Below are 18,609 nucleotides of genomic sequence, written 5' to 3'. Positions count from 1 at the left end.
ATATATTATTAAAAGTAATGTTTTTTTTTTTTAAACTTAGGTGACACATTATAAAGATTTACTTTTTTTCTAAGTGAGTCACATCAGCATGTATTTTCTTAATTACATAGATTTCTATACAAACTCAAACCTAATTTAAATTATACTAACTTTACCTATTTTATATGAATTCTATTTGACAAATATTTGTTTTTCATATATTTTTCATGATAAATTGAGATTATCCATAAATTCCATACCAATTTTGCATTTTACCTTTTTCTTCTTAATTCTTTCAAGGGTATTACGATTTTTTTTAATGCCAAATTGTCTTCTCTTTTTTTTTTTTTTTTTTTCTTGTGCATTATTCTATACTCAATACCAATCCTATTTTATTCTATATTATGGATTTGTCGTTTAAATTTTGTAATGATTCTATATATGAAATTATATTTTATTTCTTATATTATTTTATATAATCACAACTCACAGAAGGAAAAACCTACATAACAATAATACTATCGAGGAATTTCTAAAATTTGGATTTACTGCCTGAGTTATTTTTTAATTGTTGAATATTAAGTTTTTTTATATTTTGATATCATATTACAGATGATTAATCACTTCACATACTGAAATGTATCTATTGTTTGGATGTTTTCATTATTTTTTTTCTTTTTGGGTTTAGATGTTGTTATGTGATTTTTTTTTTTTTTTGGTTAATCGTTGTTGAATTTCTTTTACATAGTTGATATTTTAATTTAATTAAGAGTGTTTATTTTACAATCTTATAATTTAATATATATATATATATATATATATCATATTAAATCATTATATGATAATCCAACTACAACATATTTATATTTAATTTTTTAATAAATTTTATATAATTTATTTTCTACATATTTTTATTTTCCAAATGAATATAAAAGAAAATTAAAATTACTTTTAATTTTATGTTACCGATTCTTCTTCTAATTTAACAATTATTTTTAATATCAAAATGAATATTTATTTTATTATTTTGTAATTTAATATATATCATATTCTGACAATTACCCTTTTATAATACGATAAAACTAAAATTATCGAAATACACAAATAATTTAACTAAAATTAATTTTCATAATTTAATTTTAATTTTAATTTTAAATTAAAATTATTCTTTTATAACATAAATTGTACCATCAAATATATATATGTATATATATATTTTAAAAATAGTACGTTCATTATACGGGTCAACTATTAGTTATTATATTAAGTGAATGTTGAATTTGGTAGGAGGACTGGGACTCGAACTTTGGATTTACTGAAAAACACTCTTATTACTTGAGTGGTACACAACAAAAAATAAGTATTTTATTTTATTTTTACTTATTTAAATTATAACAAATCGTATGTGTCAAGCGTTTTTTGAATTTTAAAAATAAGACCTCTCTCATTATATAAACAATTACTAATAATTCATATATACATATATGTATCGATTAAATTCAAACTTTGTCATAATTCATACTTAAGATATCTATGTTTACAATTCATTCCAGACTCAATTAACTACTAACAACCATACAAGTTTCCAATGACAATAAATCAGGTGCCTTTTTTAAAAATAATTAAATGCATAGGAAAATTTTGATGACTTTAATAATTAAAATTTATAAATTTTATTATTAATTTAAAAAAAAATCAACCATGAACTGTTGTCTGTTTTGTTATTTTTCTATCACTTAAAAAGTGTACCAACATTTGGGACCCAGCTCATTGAATTATTTCACTTGTATACATCATCATTGGTTAGGATCAATGGACCCATGGACATGCGAAGTGGGGTCCATGAACGATAATAAAACCAAAGACTAGACACCACCCACGAAAACGTTTCATAAAATCTCCTGCTAGTGGAGAATGCACAAGGATTGTGACCATAATGCATATCGACAAAACCATAAAGTTGTAAAAATGAAAGAAATATTTTTAATTTATAAATAAGAAAATACTAATTATCAGTAGTCTTGATGGGTGTGCAAGATATATAATGAACAGGGCTTGATGGGTGTGCAAGATATATAATGAACAGGGCTGTTATTAGCATTGCAGTTATTATTTTGAGACTTTCATTTTTTTAGATCTCCATTTATAAATTTTAAAAATCTTAATTTTTTTTTTAAAATAATACTAAAATTATCATTGTAAAAATATTTTACCTATTCAATTGAATGCACATCTCCCACACCCCACACCCAAAAAAATCTCTCTCTCAAAAACCCTAACAATTCCATCTTTATATATTTGTTCATGACCTTACAATGAGAAAATAAATGTAAAATTTTTAGTCTTCAATTCTTAAAATATCTCAGCAAGAAATTGGGTTGGGTTTTTATGCTTGAGAAAGAAAAAGAAGAGCCAAAGTGTGATTACTCTCAATTGTCTTGACAAGACTAGCTTGGATTGTGATATCTGCCGCCTCATCCTTTTCTTCGGTTATTTGTTCTTGAACAAATAAGAAATGTTCGGTTATTTGTTCCCAAACAAATAAATTGTTCGAATTTGTGTTTCCGAATTTCGGTCATATGTTTAGGAGTTCAATCCCGAAAAAATGACGAACAATTTTTATTATTTTCGTCATTTTTTCAAGAAATTTACCCTTACAATGCCAAACTCCTTTAAGCTAAGAACATCATCAAAATTATGAACCTCCTCTGCGCTTTTAGTGTTGTCCTCCTCTCCTCTCATGGAGTTGTGATTTCTGAAAAAACTTTCACTCATTGTCATTGTCGGATAAGTATAGATAACCAAATAATTGAAACCATTACCGTTGAAATATTGTCCTTGAAGGATTTTTAAGGTTTTGATGATGGATAAGTTTTGAAAGTGAGAAAGATGGATGAGTGGTGATGGAGGTGGGTGCTTTCATAAACCCTAATTCATAATGTAATAGGTGTGTAGACTTAATTAAGAGATGGGGTGTTCCAAAATTATTAATATCTTTTTTAATAATTTTATTTGAGATTATTATTATAATTAAAAAAAACTAAAAAATAAGAATTCAAAATAATTGACGGGCACTAATAACCGCATTCATAATAAATTATATAGAAATATATATAAATTATTTGAAATGTTTAAAAAATAATTTTAATTTTAATTTTTTTGACAATTTATTGACAACTTATTAAACTTTTATTACCATGATCCTTATTTACAACTCTCTCCCTCTCCGAAACCTTCATCTATTCAATAATCTCTCTCTCTCTATACACCAGATTGGTCCAATAATGGAGTAGTCCCTCCAGTAGAAATTATTAATCCTCATCTATTTTTATTCTTGTCACTTTACATGCATAATATACACATACCTTTCACCTAGACGGAATAAGTAAAAAGAAGTAGGTGGCATAGTTTCGATTTGTTCTTAATGCCACTTGTCAAAAACAATGGTGTAGGACAGTTTTTTGGGGACCACCTCAGATGTCCCATTTCATTGGTGAAATGTATATATATGGCCCCACATATCCCATTAACTTTGTGGTTGTTTTCATGGTCCAACTGTTTTCTTATTTGATTGTCAAATTATTGTAAGACTTCTGAAATTATTTTATTTGTGTTCTTATGTTAATTTGTACCTAATTATACTATGGTAATTTGTTAATATTTTGTAATTCTTATTTTCTTAGTACAATGTAATTAGTGTGAGTCGTGAATTTAAGTAATTTTATCAAATTATATATAATATATATATTTTTAATTTGTGAAAGTTTCTTCTAACTATTATTATGTGTGAATAATTTATTCTGTAACAATTATTGACTGAATTGCAATTTGTGTTGATATAGTCAATTTGACTATTTAGCCACGTAAACATCCTTGCAAGTCTTTATTTCACTAGTGAGAGAGTTGGAATGGAGTTTAATCATGAATAGCAACATAAGGGACCACTTTGGACAATATAGGCCTATTAGTTGAAGTAAATGAGACAAGGCAAGTCCAATGTTCCTTTCATTTGGTCCACTTATATTGCATACCATACGAAAAAAATAAAAATAAAAAAGGTTTTGCAATAAATTCAAATATCAATGGCCACTATTTTGTCCTTACCATATTGATGTTACCTTAGAATAACCATCTTAGATATGTGACTAATGCAAGGAAAAAAATGGGCTAAGATTTTTGCTTTCAATATCAATCCTTTTTTAATTACGTTCTTTGACCTTTAGATAAAACCACAATACTTCTAGAGGAAAAGCAAGTAGAATGGGGAGAACATATTCTATATTTCAAAGGAAAATAGAAAAAAAATTCATTGAAAGGAAAGGATGATGGGACCAAAGGTGACTCTAAACCCCACCTTCCTCCATCTTGAGGTATAGGTGATATTAACCCCAAGAAATAAGTTAGCACCCACTACTACATCATGGAAAAAGATGATAGAAAAAGGAAAGAAATTTAAGGAAGGGTAATATGGTATTATACGCAATTACAATGTTCTTCACAAAAAAATGTAAGTAATGTAACATAAAGGATTAGTCTCTTTATATTTCAGTGTCGATCTAATTGTCTAATTTGTATGATTATCATAATTTTTTGTAATGAGTTTTATGATTAGTTAAGTATCTATAAAATTATCTGTCGACCCAAGAGATGATGCCGTTGTGGACGAAGTTTATCCATGTATCTCACTCTCCCCTGATGAACTTACCCGCATCAGAAACCCTTGGAAACACTTTATTATCATCAAACTTCTTGGCAGAACTCTGGGGTACAACTATCTCATGTCCAAGGTAAAGACACTGTGGAAGCCTGCTGGTACTTGCCACGGTTTAGATCTGGGCAACCACTTCTTTCTAATCAAATTTCAGGAGGAAGCTGACCTCACCAAGGTCCTCTCTAATGGCCCTTGGTATATTGGCAACAATTTCCCCTCAGTTTGAAGAATGGAGCCCGAATTTCAACCACAAACTGCTGTCATCTCTTCTGCAGTAGTATGGGCTCGCCTGGTCTCCCTACCCATTGAGTTCTATGACCGCACTGTGTTGGAACGAATAGGCCACAAACTCGGCAAACTCATCAAGGTTGACATCCATACTACAACCGGCGATAGAGGCAGATTTGCTAGAATTTGTATTCAAGTGGACCTCGACAAACCCCTAACGCCCACTATCAGAATCGGCAACATTCTCCAAAGAGTTGCTTATGAAGGACTTCCTAATATTTGCTTCCATTGTGGCTGGGTGGGCCACACAAAAGACAAATGCCCATCCAAAGTCCACTCACTGTTAATGGAAGATTCAGTCTGTATGGATGTAGTAAAAAGGAGTACAACATTGTAAGGAGTACAACATTGTACAGCAATGGACGGCTCAGATCAGCGGGAGGGGGGCGCTGGTAATATTAATACAGCGCCCCCCAGTCACACCACTCACACCATTCACACCAGGTTTTTTAACTAATAGAGAGGCCTCGTACTGCTGGTGTAAGTTCACTGTTTACCACTACAAAATGCCTCGCCAAGCCTCTTTTCGTTTTTATGCCAAGAATGTTTTCCTCACTTACCCACAATGCCCATGCCCAAAAGAACAACTCCTAGAACTCCTACAATTTCTCCTCCAACTAGCCTGTCAGCCATACTACATACTTGTCGCAAGGGAGCTCCATGAAGATGGAAACCCTCACCTTCATGCCATGGTTCAATGCACGAAAAAGATCCAAACCTCAAACCCGAGATTTTTCGATCTCACTGGAACTAACGGGAGGATCTACCATCCAAATATAGAAAAACTCCACTCCCCAACAGCAAGTAGACAGTATATACAGAAAGAGGGCGAGTTCATCGAATGGGAAGAATTTTCAGCTAAGGGGAAAAGTCCTTCGAAAAACAGAGACGAACTCTGGAGGGGAATACTTGACGAAGCAGAAACGAAGGAACAATTCTTTGCTCTCTGTAAAGAAAGATGTCCCACTGCCCAATCTCTTCGTTTTGTTTGTAAGTCGAAATTTCGTTCAGTACGACTTATGTCAAAATTGTTGTCTATCCGTTTGGAGGGAAGACGACTTTCTTAGATTAGGGATACACAAAAACAATATCAATAATTTATATACTGATGAAGAACTTTCCTCCTCCTCTGATAACAGGAACCAGAGCAGAGGCCCATCCGCCCAATCTCCCTCTACCTCGAAGGACCCTCAAGAACAGGCAAAACCGCCTGGGCCAGAAGCCTCGGACGACACAATTACTTCTTCGGCAGAATAAGTTTTAAGGACTACGACCAAGACGCCGTCTACAACGTCATAGACGACATCAAATACTCGACAGTCCCTACCGAATTAATGAAGAATTTAGTAGGCTGCCAGAGAGATTTCCATGTATTCGTTAAGTTCTAACCAGATCTCACTATTAGAGAAGGAATTCCTTGTATTTTATTAACAAATGGGGACAGTAGTTGGTTAGATGCAATGTCCCAAAAAATGAGAGAATGGTTTGATATTAATATAACCACTGTCATGATTAATGAAAAATTTTATTAATTTTATTTATGAAACCACTCAAAATTTTATTTACTTACTACATTTCCCTTATCATTAACTATTACATCTTGAGTCACATCACTATTTTTTACACTGATGATTACATTTCGCAAAACATTAAAAAATTCTACTGCATCCATAATAACTGATCCTCTACGATCAACTTCCTCTTTGCTAACACCAACCTCTGAAATCGACGGACCAGGATCAACATCACTAGTGTCATCACCACCTCTGCGTACATCAATCTCTGACAAACTCAGACGACCTCTGCGTTCATGAATAACTGAACCACTTTCCCCAAAACCTCCTAACAACAAATCTCTTCGCCTCTCCGGTAAACCAACAGACTTAGTCCGTGTCAGAATCGGAATGGCCTTCGTTGCAGGGCAATGCCAAACATCAACATTATCATTAGTATATTTTTTAGATAACACAACAATAGAGGGGGCCCTCATTTGCAAATCTTCTGGCATGTCACTCGTAGAATACTTCAGATACCCCTTCATTTTACAATACGTAACCCCCTTTTTAATATTCGAATTTTCAAGTCGATACTTCACCATCCATGGCACCTGTTTGTTGTTAATTGAACAATAACCATTCCCATAATAGACTAACTCGCATTGACAATCCAATAGGAAAATAAACCACGCCTGCAAACTGTCATTACCGTCTAACCTCCGATCATAAATATTTACTCTAACCAACCCACTAGCGTTGGGTGCGCAAAGGGAGGAATATTTTATCGATATTTTATCAACCTTAATACTTTTTTGTTTGTATCTTAACCTCAATTGAGAAAATAAATTAGCCAACGCAAGTTCAATATAACTGAAATCACTTGTTGAAACACCTTCAACAACCCTAGTTTTTATATCGTCCACCTCTATTAACCTGAACATTAGAAATAAAATACATAAAATTACAATTCTAAACAGTTTTAAAGTACATTTGACTCCTTAAAGTAATTTTGCATTCTTTTCTACTAACAGTAGCAGCCACTAAATATATGGCACCCTTTTGAATACTTCCAACATTTCCCAACAGCGTATATTTGTAGTCTGTCCAAACATCAACTGGGAAGAACCGGTCTACAACTTCTATCCCGTGACGAACGTACTCTTTGTCCTTGTCACCAACGAGCTTGAATCTCATTTTCTTTAGTATCCGAAACCAGTCGGACTGGTTAGGATCGACAATCCAGGTCTCAGGATTACCTTCCCCAACTTCAATAAATATCTTGTCAGGTGTGGGGACGGAATCTGACAGACTATTATCACTTATGATAAAAAATAATATGTGGTGGACCACAGCTTCGTCTTTAGCATCTTGTCCCAATTGAACATTCCCAATTAATTTTATACCCTTAACCACGATCTTGTCTGATTGACGGTCACATCTCTTATTACCCTACTCAATACCATTAAGCAATCTGGCCACACATTTATTATCAAATTTAACGTCCCTTAATTGTTTATCGTACAACTGCAACTTCCTTGCTCCTCTCTTAGTCTTCTTAATATAACATGGAATATTCTGAATGTACCGTCGGCGAATATACGCCACCTTAAAAGGTGCACGACCACGGTAACTCCGCTTATATCCACTGACCGCCGGTGTCCTTGACCTCTGGTACACAAAAGGGGTCCGATACTGGCTGTTTCTTATTGCTTTCATTTTTTTATAAAGCACTCAAAATCTTTTATCCTACAAATTCTGCTGATTCTCTTACCTCTGCTAACCCTTCTGTTCAGACACCTTAGCTTTGATATATTTGCCCTCTGCTCCTCGTACACCGGAATAAGCTTTGCCGGAGTTGACCACCGGCTCTCTTCCCACAGCCCTATTTGAAAACAGAAAGAGGCTTAGCGAGGCATTTTGTAGTGGTAAACAGTGAACTCACACCAGTCGTACAGGGCCTCCCTATTAGTTAAAAAACCTGGTGTGAATGGTGTGAGTGGTGTGACTGGGGGGGCGTTGTATTAATATTACCAGCGCCCCCCATCCTGCTGATCTGAGCCGTCCATTGCTGTACTTATGGACACATGTATGGATGTAGTAAAAAGAAAGTCACACCCGGGCCCAGGTGTGAGTGGTGTGAGTACTTTTGATTCCTTTGCCAGATAGTGCTATACACGTGTCGCTCTTCTGGTGGTTTGCATGGTTGTAAAGAAAATATTTTTGCAGAATGATAGACATAAAGCAAAGGTGGGAAAATAAATGCGTTTGAATTATTTTGAATGGGGAATCTTCATCCTTACATGCGGGCCAGTTTTGCTATATATTTGGTACCAGAAAATATTTTATGGCATAGAGGAATATGTTTTTGCAGTGGGATAGCTATTGTGGTGAAGTTGCTTTCTGGTACCTTATTTCGTCTCTCCTTTTCTTTTTGTCTTTTTTTGTTGATTTATTTGGTATACAATGTTGTACTCCTTAGAAGAGTATCCCGAGAATTACAGGCAGTTCACTCAAATGTGTGTAGATCGCTTTTTGATGTAGCAAATAGGGCTGTGGGAAGAGAGCCGGCGGTCAGCTCCGGCGAAGTTTGTTCTGGTGTACGAGGAGCAGAGGGCAAATCTATCAAAGCTAAGGTGTCTGAACAGAAGGGTTAGCAGAGGTAAGAGAATCAACAGAATTTGTAGGATAAAAGATTTGGAGTGTTTTATAAAAAATGGAAGGAATAGGAAGCAGTCAATATTGGACCCCCTTTGCGTACCGGAGGTCAAGGACACCAGCGGTCAGTGGATATAAGCGGAGTTACCGTGGTCGTGCACCTTTTAAGGCGGCGTACATTCGCCGACGGTACGTTCAGAATATTCCGCGTTATATTAAGAAGACTAAGAGGGGAGTAAGAAAGTTGCAGTTGTACGATGAACAATTAAGGAACGTTAAATTTGATAATAAAGGTGTGGCCAGATTGCTTAATGGTATTGAGTTGGGTAATAAGAGATGTGACCGTCAATCAGGCAAGATTATGGTTAAGGGTATAAAATTAATTGAGAATGTTCAATTGGGTCAAGATGCTAAAGACGAAGTTGTGGTCCACTACATATTGTTTTTCATCATAAGTGATAGTAGTCCGTCAGATTCTGTCCCCACACCTAACAAGATATTTATTAGAGTTGGGGAGGGTAATCCTGAGACCTGGATTGTCAATCTTGACTAGTCCGACCGGTTTCGGATGCTAAAGAAAATGAGATTCAAGCTCGTTGGTGGCAAGGACAAAGAGTGCGTTCATTACGGGATAGAAGTTGTAGACCGGTTCTTCCCAGTTGATGTTTGGACGGACTACAAAGATACGCTGTTGGGAAATGTTGGAAGTATTCAAAAGGGTGTCATATATTTAGTGGCTGCTACTGTTAGTGGAAAGGAATGCAAAATTACTTTAAGGAGTCAAATGTACTTTAAAACTGTTTAGAATTGTAATTTTATGTATTTTATTTCTAATGTTCAGGTTAATGGAGGTGGACGATATAAAAACTGGGGTTGTTGAAGGTGTTTCAACAAGTGATTTCAGTTGTATTGAACTTGCGTTGGCTAATTTATTTTCTTAATTGAGGTTAAGATACAAACAAAAAATTATTAAGATTGATAAAATATTGATAAAATATTTCCCCCTTTGCGCACCCAATGCTAGTGGGTTGGTCAGAGTAAATATTTATGATCGGAGGTTAGACGGTAATGACAGTTTGCAGGCGTGGTTAATTTTTCCAGTGGATTGTCAATGCGAGTTAGTCTATTATGGGAATGGTTATTATTCAATTAACGACAAACATGTGCCATAGATGGTGAAGTATCGACTTGAAAATTCGAATATTAAAAGGGGGGTTACGTATTGTAAAATGAAGGGGTATCTAAAGTATTCTACGAGTGACATGCCAGAAGATTCGCAAATGAGGGCCCCTCTATTGTTGTGTTATCTAAAAAATATACTAATGATAATGTTGATGTTTGGCATTGCCCTCCAACAAAGGCCATTCCGATTCTGACACGGACTAAGTCTGTTGGTTTACCGGAGAGGCGAAGAGGTTTGTTGTTAGGAGGTTTTGGGGAAAGTGGTTCAGTTATTTATGAACGTAGAGGTCGTCTGAGTTTGTCAGAGATTGATGTACGCAGAGGTGGTGCTGACACTAGTGATGTTGATCCTGGTCCGTCGATTTCAGAGGTTGGTGTTAGCAAAGAGGAAGTTGATCGTAGAGGATCAGTTGTTATGGATACAATAGAATTTTCTAATGTTTTACGAAATGTAATCATCAGTGTAAAAAATAGTGATGTGACTCAAGATGTAATAGGCTGATGATAAGGGAAATGTAGTAAGTAAATAAAATTTTGAGTGGTTTCATAAATAAAATTAATAAAATTTTTATTTATGTTTTTCATCATATGTGATAATAGTCCGTCAGATTCCGTCCCCACACCTGACAAGATATTTATTGGAGTTGGGGAGGGTAATCCTAAGACCTGGATTGTTGATCCTGACCAGTCTGATCGGTTTCGGATGCTAAAGAAAATGAGATTCAAGCTCGTTGGTGGCAAGGACAAAGAGTACGTTCGTCACGGGATAGAAGTTGTAGACCGGTTCTTCCCAGTTGATGTTTGGACGGGCTACAAAGATACGCTGTTGGAAAATGTTTGAAGTATTCAAAAGGGTGCCATATATTTAGTGGCTGCTACTGTTAGTGGAAAGGAATGCAAAATTACTTTAAGGAGTCAAATGTACTTTAAAACTATTTAGAATTGTAATTTTATGTATTTTACTTCTAATGTTCAGGTTAATGGAGGTGAACAATATAAAAACTGGGATTGTTGAAGGTGTTTCAACAAGTAATTTCAGTTGTATTGAACTTGCGTTGCCTAATTTATTTTCTCAATTGAGGTTAGGATACAAACAAAAAAGTATTAAGGTTGATAAAATATTGATAAAATTTTTCCCCCTTGCGCACCCAATGCTAGTGGGTTGGTCAAAGTAAATATTTATGATCGGAGGTTAGACGGTAGTAACAGTTTGCAAGCGTGGTTTATTTTCCCAGTGGATTGCCAATACAAGTTAGTCTATTATGGGAATGGTTATTGTTCAATTAACGACAAACAGGTGCCATGGATGGTGAAGTATCGACTTGAAAATTCGAATATTAAAAGGGGGGTTACGTATTGTAAAATGAAGGGGTATCTGAAGTATTCTACGAGTGACATGCCAGAAGATTTGCAAATGAGGGCCCCCTCTATTGTTGTGTTATCTAAAAAATATACTAATGATAATGTTGATGTTTGGCATTGCCCTGCAACGAAGGCCATTCCGATTCTGACACGGACTAAGTCTGTTGGTTTACCGGAGAGGCGAAGAGATTTGTTGTTAGGAGGTTTTGGGGAAAGTGGTTCAGTTATTCATGAACGCAGAGGTCGTCTGAGTTTGTCAGAGATTGATGTACGCAGAGGTGGTGATGATACTAGTGATGTTGATCCTGGTCCGTCGATTTCAGAGGTTGGTGTTAGCAAAGAGGAAGTTGATCGTAGAGGATCAGTTGTTATGGATGCAGCAGAATTTTCTAATGTTTTACGAAATGTAATCATCAGTGTAAAAAATAGTGATGTGACTCAAGATGTAATAGTTAATGATAAGGGAAATGTAGTAAGTAAATAAAATTTTGAGTGGTTTGATAAATAAAATTAATAAATTTTTTCATTAATCATGACAGTGGTTACATTAACATCAAACCATTCTCTCATTTTTTGGGGACATTGCATCTAACCAACTACTGTCCCCATTTGTTAATAAAATACAAGGAATTCCCCCTCTGATAGTGAGATCTAGTTAGAACTTAACAAACACATGGAAATCTCTCTGGCAGCCTACTAAATTCTTCATTAATTTGGTAGGGACTATCGAGTATTTGATGTCATCTATGACGTTGTAGACGGCGTCTTGGTCGTAGTACTTGAAGCTTATTCTGCCAGAGAAGTAATTGTGTCGTCCGAGGCTTCTGGACCAGGCGATTTTGCCTGTTCTTGAGGGTCCTTCGAGGTAGAGGGAGATTGGGCGGATGGATCTCCGCTCTGGTTCTTGTTATCAGAGGAGGAGAAGAGTTCTTCGTCAGTATATAAATTATTGATATTGTTTTTGTGTATCCCTAATCTAAGGAAGTCGTCTTCCCTCCAAATGGAGAGACAACAATTTTGACATAACTCGTACTGAACGAAATTTCGACTTACAAACAAAATATTACTTTCTGCCCATTTTTTTACTTCTTCATTTAAGAAAGGAAATGAATTAAAGGGGCTAGTATATGGGGGCCTCTCTCTTTTGTAATGATCCCTCGAAAATATTTTTAATTTGGGGTATTTTGTGACATAATCGGTGGGACATCTTTCTTTACAGAGAGCAAAGAATTGTTCCTCCATTTCTGCTTCGCCAAGTATTCCCCTCCAGAGTTCGTCTCTGTTTTTTGAAGGACTTTTTCCCTTAGCTGAAAATTCTCCCCATTCGATGAACTCGCCCTCTTTTTGTATATACTGTCTACTTGCTGTTGGAGAGTGGAGTTTTTCTATATTTGAATGGTAGATCCTCCTGTTGGTTCCGGTGAGATCGAAAAATCTCGGGTTTGAGGTTTGGATCTTCTTCGTGCATTGAACCATGGCATGAATGTGAGGGTTTCCATCTTCATGGAGCTCTCTTGCGACAAATATGTAGTATGGCTGACAGGCTAGTTGGAGGAGAGATTGTAGGAGTTCTAAGAGTTGTTCTTTTGGGCATGGGCATTGTGGGTAAGTGAGGAAAACATTCTTGGCATAAAAACGGAAAGAGGCTTGGCGAGGCATTTTGTAGTGGTAAACAGTGAACTCACACCAGCCGTACAAGGCCTCCCAATTAGTTAAAAAACCTGTTGTGAATGGTGTGAGTGGTGTGATTGGGGGGGCGCTGTATTAATATTATCAGCGCCTCCCCCTCCCGCTGATCTGAGCCGTCCATTGCTGTACTTATGGACACGTATATGGATGTAGTAAAAAAGAAGTCACACCCGGGCCCAGGTGTGAGTGGTGTGAGTACTTTTGATTCCTTTGCCAGATAGTGCTATACACGTGTCGCTCTTCTGGTGGTTTGCGTGGCTGTAAAGAAAATATTTTTGCAGAATGATAGACATAAAGCAAAGGCGGGAAAACAAATGCGTTTGAATTATTTTTAATGGGGAATCTTCGTCCTTACACGCTGGCCAATTTTGCTATATATTTGGTACCAGATAATATTTTATGGCATAAAGGAATATGCTTTTGCAGTGGGATAGCTATTGTGGTGAAGTTGCTTTCTGGTACCTTATTTCGTCCCTCCTTTTCTTTTTGTCTTTTTTGTTGATTTATTTGGTATACAATGTTGTACTCCTTAGAAGAGTACCCACTGTTGGTGACATGTTGCTGTCAACCCAAGCCACTTTCAAACCTGTGTTTGGTGATTGGATGTTAGTGGCATAACGGAAACCATCTTGACCTCAAAAATCGTCTTTTGTTTTACCGGCGTCAAGACCACCTCTGGCGACCACCTCTAAGGTTTGAAGGAAGAAGACAACTGTCCTACTTACCCCCTTGACACCCCCTTGACCCAGCTAACCTCTCTGACCCTACTAACCTCTTTGATCGCTCTGTCCTTACCTCGCCAACCTACACCCCCAAGTCAAACCCCTCTGTTCAGTTCATCTTATCCTCGAGACGTGCGTGCCTGACACTTACCCCTGTTTCCAACTCTTTTGCTGTCCTAAACTGCTGCCACGCCTCAGCCCATGCAGATATAGACCCATTTTTGATACATCATCCCTCTTCACCTTGACTGTCCAAAACCAGCAACATTTTGAACCTCCTTACTGTCCTGTCACCCTCAGCTTTCTCTCCCTACTTTAAATCTCCATCACCATCCTTCAACTTTAAACTTCTCAAACCTTCCGTCCCTTATTCCCCTCTATTTTCCCCTTCACTTACAAATAACGCCTCGCCGCCACCGACCTCCACATCAGCCACGCCTCCATCCCCCACTTACATCCTCTCTATCCCTCCCAATCACCCGACCTACTCTCTCTAGCCAACACAGAACCTTGCTTCCTTTTTCATCCACAAAATCTTCCCCAACAAGTAAGACAAGGTTGGTACATGGGCACCAACTCTCTAAACCAAGTGGACGACCAACTGATCTCCATGATCTAGAGGGACCCATCTCACCTACTTGGCTGGTACGACCCTAATATTCTCAACATGTGGATGTCCCTAATCCCCTACTACTCTCCTCCAAACCTGTCCTCATCCAGATAGACAGTGGTAGTGTATTTTCTTTCAACACTTTACACTCATACAGAGGATGCTCCCCGCCAAACGATTCAATACAACCAAGTGTCCATTCCTTCTCACAACCTCCTCCCGAATCTACAACAGGTCCTCCAAACCATACTTGTGGAAACGTTTCTCCCACCCACTCCACCGCCCCAAAGGGACTCCCATTGCCTGGTAGCGAGTCCATGAGAATTCCTAATGGATAGAGCATCTTACAGCGCCGAACACATAGTGGCTGTAACGACCCCATCACGTATAATGATTAGTACTTGATTAATTAAGAGGATTTGAAATTTAATTGCCGAGTATTATAATTTAATTTGGGATTTATGAGGATTATGGGATCTGACTCGTATATGATTCTATTAAAGATTTATTTTGGAATTAGAAATTGAGAGTCCAAATGGCTTAAGGAAATGAAGTTAAGAAGTTGAATCAATTTAATCTTAATTATGGACCCATTTGGGAGTTTAATTAAATATTTGATTCAGTTTAGTAACATTGAGATCTGATTAATTAGGTCGGCATTGGAGAAAATTAAGTTAATTAAATTATGAGGATTGAGAATTGTGATTATTACGAATTAAATTTATTTATGGGGTGTCCAATTTGGATATGTAATTTATTGACGGAAATTTGAAGTCTGATTAGAAACTAAAGGCCCAAATAGCTTGAGAAACCAAAATTGAGGATGGAAATAAGTTTAATTTAATATTTAGAGCCTTTTGGGAGTCTGACTAAAAATATGATTCGGATTGATAAAATTAAATATAATTAATTGGGTCTTAATGGAAGTCAAGTTAGACTAATTAAATTATGTAGGAATTATGATTTGTTATAATTAATTTGATTATGTGTTGATCAAGATTTTTTAAGATTAAGTGATGCTTAATTGAATTAATCCTTGACATCAATTAAATTATGCAACAAATTAGAATTGTGTGTGGGTGTGCAGAGAAACTTGTGTGGGGGTATTGAGAAATCTGATTGTGTGCATATGTATAAGTGATGTGCTGGAAGCTTGACCCAAGGTGCACGTGTGCAATACGTGTCAACAAGAGAGGTGTGCTTGTGTGTGCGTATATGTTGAAATATTTGAATGAAGGCTTATTTGGGTGTTCTGCTGGAAACCCGTGTGAGAGAGGGAGAGAGTGTTCCAGGCACGTAGTTGCTGGAAAATAAAATAAAATGGGGAGTTGCTCTATGTCAAGGAGAGAAAGATGAAGCTCAAGGAAGCATGGGTTTAAAGAAAGGAAAGGGGAAATTCAAAGGAAATTCACCACTCAAGAACTCTAGTAGGTATGGAATTTAAGTTCAAATCTTTTAGATTAATCACTTAAAAGCTGGAAAAAAGAAGAAGATGAAAAAAATCAAGTTAAGTGTAGGATTATGGAAATAAATTTGAAAATTAATTAGTTTGAGTTTGATTTTTATTATTCTTCATAAATTTGAGGTTCATCTTTGCATGCATGTTAGGATTTCAAAGTTTTAGATTTAATTCATGTGTAAAAAGAGTTATGAGATTAAATTTGAGTTTGCATGTAAAATCAAGTTAGGACCAAGAGTATCAATTATGATTTCTTAAATTTATTAAACTTGGGTTCAATTTCATATAAATAGATGAAGTTAGCAAGATGATGAATAAATGGGGTTATGTTCAATTTATGGAAATTAAATTAGAAATCAATTATTTTGACTTTAATTTTGTAATCTTGCATGAGATTAAGTTCCATTTGTTACATGCATGAATAAATTTTACAAGTTTAATACTCTAATGATACATACATCATGGATTTTGAAGGATTTGGATTAATTCAATCTCATATTTTGAAGAGAAAAAGGAAATGTTTTATGAACATCAAGTTTATGGAAAATTAGAATTAATCCTAATGCTAGATAAATCTTTAATTTTATAATTAGATTTTTAATCCATGCATGTAATGTAATTTAAGATTTTATTTAAATTAAACATATTTTGATTATGATTTTGAATGAATGATTTCTAATTGAAAGTGTTTACCAAATTATACAATGGTTCTCCATTTTTGTGTATCAAAAATACATGTTTTGATGCTTTGAATATCAAATTTGAACTTCAATTGCAATTCTGAAAATTTCAGAATTTACGTTGTCCGCTCGAGCTAGGAAAGTCTCGCTCGAGCGTGAAAATCGAGCTCCCAGAAGTTTTTCAAATTTTACAGTCCGCTCGAGCGACCAAAGTAGCGCTCGAACGAAGACCCCATTTTCAGCATATTTTGGAAAGTTGCATTTAGTTCACATTTTTATTCTCATCTCTTTCTAAAGCATTCTAGACGTGATTTATGACTCAATAAAGATTAATGAGCTACCAATCAACATAGATTAGTTAGTTAAAGAATGAATCATTGATCTAGTGGTAATTGTTTAAGAAGCCATGTAAAGGATCAATCTATTTGGAAAGGAAAGACTTAATAATGAAAGAATATGTGAAATAAGAACTCGGTTTATTTAAATGAGAAAGAATAAGCATAGTAGAACTTCAGACTATTTAGACGGAAAAAGACAAGAAAAGTCAAGTTTGATCAAGGAAGTAATATTGTATTTCAATGTGTATATGTTATGTGCTTGTGTAGGTCACGCGCTATTGCCTGCCTGATTGTGATCTGTCTGATCTGCTTGTGCAACTATCTGTGAGTAATAACTTTGTAAAGTTATGTTCAATGTTAAATATTTTCTGAACATTATGACATAAAATGATTAGTCTTCTGAAATGCTACGCTATGTTTTGAATGAATGAATGATCGTCCAAGATTCTGAAAGTTATGTGTGGCATCCTTAGCTTCATATGATATGCGTCCCTTCATGGGTCATCAGGTCCCTTCATGGGTCATCAGGTCCCTTTATGGGTCATCAGAAACGTCTCTGTGCACATGAGTCATCGGAATGCCTTTAAGGCCGTCCCTTTATGGGTCATTGGATTTGTTAATGCTAATGGATGTACCACGTATGATTATATACGAAATCTGAATATGAAGATGATTATGAGTATGTATATAAATCTGTTTCTGATTTGGAATCTGAATATGCGTAAGACTCTTTTTCTGATAAGAATTTGATTTCTAACTCTGTGATGGATATCATTCATTAAATCCTTTACTTTGTTATTATTCACTGAGCCCCAGCTCATTGTTTATATATATGTATGTAGGTGACCAGAAGCATGACCAAGCTTAGAGGCCTCTGCCTGGAATCAGTTCTTGACAGCCAACCTATGTGCCTCCCGTGGAGGTTCCGGTCATGACTAGTGGTTATGGCTAAGTGCATAAGTAGAAGTTTTATTTTCCTGTCCAGCTAGACAAGTCCTTGTGTATTGTGTAAATAAGGCTAAGTCCCTTATGTCAGCTTATATATGTATATATATGATGATGTGTATATAAGTATATAAAAAGTTTAAATTTTTTCTGTCTTACATAAGTCTGCACAGCTCAATGGACGATGTATATTTGTTATTTGCTTCCGCTAGCCCCTAATATTATGTTAATTTGTCTCAGAGGCCTTCGATAATCCCAAGATTACTGGCCGGTTACGATGCTAAGCCTATAGGGGCGGGTTTGGGTCGTGACAGTGGCGGAACCAAACCTCTACAAACTTCGCGTTATCGTGAAGTCTTGTGTGAGGCTCGCAAGTTCCAACCTTGAACACTTGATTACTCTAATCCCGGCTCTTTGGACCAACTCACCGCTGCACTTGAACCCTAAGTGGCTAACCTCAGAGGAGGAAACCTTACCGGAAGGCGATTTCTCT

At 35.9% G+C, this 18,609-nt stretch overlaps 1 long non-coding RNA gene across 1 annotated transcript; it reads left to right on the top strand.

The window, feature by feature from the left end:
* The first annotated feature begins 15,966 nt into the window (after positions 1–15,966).
* On the top strand, positions 15,967–18,223 carry LOC114264212 (uncharacterized). The gene is made up of 3 exons (XR_003629876.2): positions 15,967–16,125; positions 17,439–17,495; positions 18,014–18,223. It is a non-coding gene; the product is annotated as an uncharacterized LOC114264212 (long non-coding RNA).
* The last annotated feature ends 386 nt before the right edge of the window (positions 18,224–18,609 follow it).

The sequence above is a fragment of the Camellia sinensis genome, chromosome 6 (genome assembly GCF_055761805.1).
Source record: "Camellia sinensis isolate YWXY chromosome 6, ASM5576180v1, whole genome shotgun sequence".
In the NCBI taxonomy this organism is placed as follows: Eukaryota; Viridiplantae; Streptophyta; class Magnoliopsida; order Ericales; family Theaceae; genus Camellia; species Camellia sinensis.
The sequence above is the reverse complement of the archived record's forward strand: the minus strand, read 5'-3'. Positions and strand labels throughout refer to the sequence as shown.